This window comes from Palaemon carinicauda, chromosome 16, assembly GCF_036898095.1.
Source record: "Palaemon carinicauda isolate YSFRI2023 chromosome 16, ASM3689809v2, whole genome shotgun sequence".
In the NCBI taxonomy this organism is placed as follows: domain Eukaryota; kingdom Metazoa; phylum Arthropoda; class Malacostraca; order Decapoda; family Palaemonidae; genus Palaemon; species Palaemon carinicauda.
Window position 1 is genome coordinate 59,015,111 of NC_090740.1, and position 7,872 is coordinate 59,022,982.

The following is a 7,872-nucleotide window of genomic DNA, read 5'->3' on the forward strand; positions in this document are numbered from 1 at the left end:
CGGAGGAAGGGTACCTTATTAACGGCTCCCCATCGTTTTTTGCCACTTTCCCCCTCGAAGCGTAACGCTATTCGAGGTGAAGATTGCTATATGGCATGTCAAGAATACGTCCTCTGATATTATGCGATGTCCCTAAAGGGAAACTTTACGGATATTCGCGCCAGGAGTTAGAATTCTGGGGACCTTAAGGTAAATTCTCTGGGAATGTCACTGTAGTCAAATATACCCTAGGAAGCCACTTAAAGGAACCGAAGCTAATTAAAGGAACCTTCCATCAGGACGACATGGCCTGAGCCCAAATATATATATATATATATATATATATATATATATATATATATATATATATATATATATATATATATATATATAAATATATATATATATATATATATATATATATATATATATATATATATAAATATATATATATATATATATATATATATATATATATATATATATATATATATATATATATATATATATATATATATATGTATATATATATATATATATATATATATATATATATATATATATGTATATATATATATATATATATATATATATATATATATATCATCATTATTATCTCTTCCTACGCCTATTGACACAAAGGGCCTTGGTTAAATCTCGCCAGTCGTCTCTATCTTGAGCTTTTAATTCAATACTTCTCCATTCATCATCTCCTACTTCACACTTCATAGTCCTCAACTATGTAGGCCTAGGTATTCCAACTCTTTTGGTAACTTGTGGTGTCCAGCTGAATGTTGGTGAACTAATCTCTCTTGGGGAGTGCGAAGAGCATGCCCAAACCATCTCCAGCTACCTCTCATCATGATCTCATCCACATATCGTACTTGAGTAATCTTTCTTATAGTTTCATATCTAATCTTGTCCTGCCATTTAACTCCTAATATCCATTGAAGATTGTTTAATTGTCATACCATGACTCATGTTCATAGAATAACACCGATATCACTAAACTGATATATAGTTTGATTTTAATATGTAATTTTAGGCGATTTGATTTACAAGTTTTACTTAACCTAGCTATTGTCTGATTTTCTTTTTTTCAATCGTTCACTAAACTCTAATACTAAAAACTTTGTATTAAGGATCATAGTTCCTAAATATTTAAATGATTTTAACTCATCCATCCTTTCTCCTTTCATTGTTATTTTATCTTCAATTGCCTACTCGGTTCTCATCATCTCAGTCTTTCTTATATCTATCTTGAACTCAACCTCATGTGATATTTCATGCATTCTGGTGAGCAAGCATTGCAAATCCAGTGTGTTCTGTTAACAAGGATAGCATCATCAGCACACACTAGGTCAGCTAATTTCCTATCACAAATCCAGTCCAATCCTTCTCCACCATCCCCGATTGTTCTATGCATTACAAAGTCCATGGGGAGGATAAACAATATAGGTGACAACACATTCCCTTGGAGTACTCCGCTGTTCACTGGAAATTCATTTGATAAGACCCCATTAACATTAACTTTGCACTTGCTATGCTCATGAACAGACTTAATCAAATCCACATATTTAAGAGGAATTCCATAATAACGCAGGACTCTCCACAAAATTAGCCCGTACACACTATCAAAGGCTTTTTCATAGACCACAAATCCCATCAAAAATGGATTTCTATATTTTATGCAAAGCTGTAGAACATGTCTCAAAATGAAAATATGATCAGCGCATGACAAGCTAAACCGAGTTAGAATTCAGAGTATGAACCATGTAAGAAGATGTAAAGTAATGACACAATGCAGTGTGCCTCATGACCCATTCAATATATTTAGATATAACGAGATATTACAATTTAGAAAAAAAGATCAACATATTTTGAGTATATTATACATACATACATACATATATATATATATATATATATATATATATATATATATATATATATATATATATATATATATATATATATATATATATATATATATATATATATATATATATATATATACACGAGATGACATCACCAGAATTATCAAGAGAGCAGAGTAAACAAACTGCACGATCGATCCTATGCCAATATCTTAAGTAATTGGAGAGAGAGACTTTTCTAATCTAGCCGAAATAATAATGAGAAAAACAAATGCATGTATGAATGTAAGTTTCCTAATTCTGAGAAAATGGCTATAGTCACACCAGTTCTGAAAAATACACTGGACTACCAGGAATTAAGCTCATATACACCTATTTCAAATCTATCCTGTCTTAAAAGTGCTTGAATATGTAATTCTTGAACAACTAGTCAGTCACCTGGAAGTAATAGAAGCTTTGCCTGACAACCAATCTGCTTACAGAAAACTATACTCTACGGGGACAGCCATCTACTCTGTTGTAAATGATATGCTAGAAATGATGGATGAAAATATATGTGATATCTTAATACAGCTAGATTTCAGTGCTACTTTTGATACAGTGGTATATGAACTGCTACCAAATGATCTACGTCCATCGGCGTTGAAGATCAAGCCTTCGAATACCTAAAAGACTACTTGGTTGGTAGAAATTACTGTGTACAAATTGGAAACTCTTATTCATCATATGAACCCTTAAACAGAGGGGTACCCCAGGGGAGTGTACTTGGCACAATCTTATTCTTCATCTATACTATTGGTCTATCGAAAATGCTACAAAGGCATGGCGTGAACTTTAAACTATTTGCAGATGACACAATTTTACTTCTCCGTAAATGATATACATGACACTACTGAAACTCTAAACCGAATCCTTGATAGTGTTAGAGAATGGATGACATTTAAACAACTAAAATTAAATGAGAACAAAACCGAATTCATGGTGGTGGGCAAGAGAAACAGCGTGAGATACTTAAGTGATATTCAAATGAACGTAAATAATGACTTGGTGCCGATATATAATAAAATTCGAAATCTAGGTGTATTTCTTGACTGTAACCTGTCTCCAAATGCCAAATAAATAATGTAATAAAAACTGCTGCTTATCATTTAAGAAATATTGCGTTTATAAAAAAAAGTACCTGGACGAAAATTCTGTAAAGAAATTTGTGATAAACTGTGTTATTACCAGGACTGACTACTGCAACTCTATCTACTACAATTTGCCAAAAGTCCAACTTAAGAAATCACAAAACATAATAAACAGAGGAGCAAGACTGATAAAAGGTGTCCCACCTAGAGAAAGGATCACCCCTATACTAATTGATTTACACTGGCTGCCGATTAAAGGGAGAATTGAAATCAAAATATGTACAATAACCCACCAAGTTATCAGAACTGGTCGTCCAAAATACTTTAGAGAATTGCTACATATTGCGCAGCCAACAAATCGTGCCGACACGAGAATAGTTACAGATGGCTTCAAACTGTTGGAACCTAGATTTATGTCTACTTTAGGTTCCAGAGCCTTTAAATATGCGGCACTGAGACTATTTAATAAGCTCCCACGAAACATTCGAATGATTAAAGTCATTAAAGCTTTCAAGAGAAACCTGAAGACTTTCTTATTTCATGAGTCTTTTGACAGCGACGATTTAACAGTAAATGAACACACTATGTGATATGAAATGTTAAATACTCTGAACGAACAAGGTAAAACGACGGGTAGTTTGTAGCGCTACGGCCAAGCGTCCTAATTTGCTTATTATCGCTCCGACTGTTATCTTGTACAGAATAAAAACGTTTGGAAATGGTCTATGGATCTTAAATATGTTGTGTAAGGGGGGTCCGGGGGGGGGCGCTGCCCCCATGGGTAAGGACACGGCTTTTAGCATAGGTTAGGTGGGTTTTTTAAGTTAGCTTCTCCCGTCGTACTCGTTGTGTAAGGGCGGGGGGGGGGGGGGCGGGGGGGACAAAGCCCCCTGGGTAAGGATATGGCTTTTAGCATAGGTTAGGTGGGTTTTTTAAGTTAGCTTCTCCCGCCAAAATCGTTTTTAGAACGACGGCCACAGATCAGAATATTCCCGTTTTCTACGGGATCTGGCCGTCACCCTACAAACGCTCCAAAACGACAGTGGAGGTCCTGTAGAGAGTGGGGTTCCCCTGCCGTATGGAACCGGAAAAGCAGCCATCAAAGTAAAGTAAAGTAAAATAAGAGAAAAGAAACAGTATTGATGGCCTTGATGGGAATACAGATATATCTTCATTGCAAAAAAAGAAATGCACACATTTTGTTAACGGGAAAGGCACTGCTCTATGAAAATAGAGTCTGAGATCAACGCACAATAAATTTAGATTTCCTGAGGCATCGAGTAAGCCTCACAATTAAAACTGCTTTGGACAAGAGAGAATTTTCCTGAAGAATCGATATCAATTCCGTCGAAAAAATTGGAATAATGAGTTTGGTCGAAGAGACAGAGACCTTATGGAAATAGTCATTAAATTCTGAGAATCCGTGTGAAAGGTCATATGTGTATTTCAAAATTATTTCTAATTTTTTTTATTTCAAATAATCGCCAAGTTTTTATTTATCAATACGAGTTATGGTGGCCTGATTTTAACGTTCCTGTGTGGTGTTCGCCAGACTGGGGTTCGAGTCCTGCTCAAACTCGTTGGTTCCTTTAGTGGCTGCTACCTCACTATCATGGTGAACTAAAGATGGTGCTGTTTGAGGGACCCTACAGGTCTACAAGGCCTTACATGGTCCTAGCATGGTTGGAGACTTGGCTTGGTCGCTTAGTCTCTAGGTCCTAGAATTTAAGGCATTGTCCTGCTTGCTGGGGCAATGTCACTGTCCCTTGCTTCTGCCATTCATGAGCGGCCTTTAAATCTTTTAAACTATTTTGAGAACATCCAAACATTCGTGCATCTTGAATATTCTAGAGACTACGTGATGCAAACTTTTCGTCATCATCCATTTCTGAGATGACTGAAGCGATACACTTTTGTTTTAAATGAGGGAAGTATCTAGGGCTCTGAGGAAAATGAAAAAGAATCTTTGTCTCTGATCATACTTAATATGAGTCTTTTTAATCTTAAGCTCAATATTTCCCTAATTTCTGGTTTTCTATTGAGGTCTGGATAACTCTGATTATTGTATTTTTTTGTAAACATTACCACTCGTTTAATCTTAAATTTTCCTAATTGTTAATTCCAAACAACATTGTGGATTATTATACATACAATATTTGTATGATTTATTATCATCTCACCTGAATTTATATTAGATTGCTTGTGGAAATGTAAAACTCTCTCTCTCTCTCTCTCTCTCTCTCTCTCTCTCTCTCTCTCTCTCTCTCTCTCTCTCTCTCCTAAGGACTTTCTTCCTCGTCTAGTATTTAGTTTATACTGTCTTACTTAAAAACAGGCTAGGAAAGAGAAATGAGAGAGTTAGTAATGAAAACAAGACCAAGTCCAACCCAGAAAATAACGCAATAAACACCCATAAACGTCAAGCGAGCAACACCGGTGTATAAATTCCCCCCTAACTGTAATATTGCGTTACTTTACCTGAAGCTGCAAAACACCGCTGGAGTCTTCAATTGTCTCGTGCCGCTCATTAAAGAAGACAATGTGATCGTAAACAGAGAGTTAAGGCTGAACGAATGGAGGAAAGAAATTAAGTCATTTTGCTTCTTTTGTCGTCTTTTAGTACATGAGTTGGTTGCTCTAAAGGGAGGTAGTGATGTTATCAATTTTATTGGAGTGTATAGGTTTTGAAAACTAACAGGTTACAGTGAAGATATTAATTCACTTGAAAAAAAATATTATAATTAAAGATCTGACTTTTACTATGTGAGGGCAGGATTAATCTGCATACTATTGGAACTGAGAAGTAAAAGTGAGACACTTTTGTTTTGTATTTGAATATTCTAGAAGTCTAGATAATGCAAACTTTGTCCGTATCTATTTCAGAGGTGAAGAATTGATACTCTAGAATTTTGCATAGGAATGTATCAAGGACTCTGAAGAAGATTAATTTGAATTTTTGCGCTTAATCATACATAGTATGAGTTCTTTCAATTTTCACCTCAGTGCATTGCTAATTTCCGATTTATCATGGATATCTCTGTACCTATAATTTTCCTATATTTTTATTTAGATACTGCCACTAGTTTGAATTTAAATTTTCCCTACCATTGATGGCAAACATAGAGTTGAATAATGGCTAGAGGAAGGGTTGATAACCATGCCTCTCTCTCTCTCTCTCTCTCTCTCTCTCTCTCTCTCTCTCTCTCTCTATCTCTCTCTCTCTCTCATTAAGATTTTTCTTTCTCTTCTAATATTTCGTTTACATTGATGACATGAATAGAGTTTAGCAAAAAGTAAAGAGAGAGTTAGTAAGGAAAACAAGACTACGACCAACCCAGAAAATAACGCAATAAACACCTATAAACGCCAAGCGAGCAACACCGGAGTATAAATTCCTGCCCAAGTGTAATATTACGTTGCTTTATCTAAAGCTGCAAAAAACCGTTGAAGTCTTCAGTTGTCTCCTGCCGCTCATTAAAGAAGACAATGCAATCGTAAACAGAGAGTTAAGGCCGAAGGAATAGAAGAAAAGTTATCATTTCTTTATTTATCTGTCCTTATGCTTTTTCTCATTTTAGATTTGTCTTTTTGATAAAGTCGGTTATAAAATTTCCAAGTTATATACTTTTAAATTTCTCATTTTAGTGTTTAGGAATGTCGATTTATATTATGGAAAATTACCGTTGTTCGTACGAGGAAATGTGAAAGATTTTGTTTTCTATAAGGAAGACATTTTCTTTTTTATGATATTTATTTTAGAGGGCTGATAAAAAAGACCATATCTTCACTATACCATAATGCAAAGTAATTGAGAACAAACAAGTGTCAAGTCTAGTATGAAATTGATGATGGTAAAAGACTCAACATAAGCATACCACTATTTCTAATCATAACTTTAGGACTTGGCATTGTTCATAAAGTTACTTTTTTACCCGTAACCTACCATATTCAGTCTATTTTATTCAGCTTCAAATCACAAGCTTTCAATTTTCCATTATAAACTGTACAGAGTATATAACTATATTTTATTATCATTATTCTTAATGCCTTAAAACTATTATAGTTTGGTTATGATTGTTTTTCTATAGAGGTTTTATGTGTTTTCCTTAAACATGATTTTCCAATGGAAAACCTTAAATAAACGGTTTCTTCAATTTCCAGTTACTTTTAATTGAAACTTTACACATTCCTGATTTTTTTTTTCATTACCAATGTTTCATTATTTTTTTTTTCAATGAGATAATAGATTTGATAATTATATTTTACTTCTGTTTAATACTCATTAATTACGGATTTTGTTTTAATTTGTAGTCATAGGTTTAAAATCTATTTTCAGATAAGTACTTATACTTTCCTAGAACTTTCTCATTTAAACAGAAGAAAATCTGGGTTAGATTTTTAGATGAAGCTTTCAAAATGAAAGATTATATTTTGGAATACTGCTTTAGCTTTCAATAGATAATTGTTTTTTGTTTTTTTCAGATTTGATGCATGTAGTATTTCCGTTAAATCCCAGTTGTCCTGATCATCTTTAAATTTTGGCTCAAACTAATATTGTTAATTCTTATGATGGAGTCTAGAACTCAAAAATGGATTGGCTAAAGGGTCCACAAACATGTCAAGACCTATTCTCTCTCTCTCTCTCTCTCTCTCTCTCTCTCTCTCTTATATATATATATATATATATATATATATATATATATATATATATATACACAGCATAATATATATATATATATATATATATGTATACACATTGTTATCCGTGTAGACACCTCAGGTTATGTATGTACTCTACGGATAGGTTTGCGTAAAAGCAAATGGATGTTACAGACTAATACACACACAAACACAGCCATTCCAACACCTTAAAACATAATAGAACC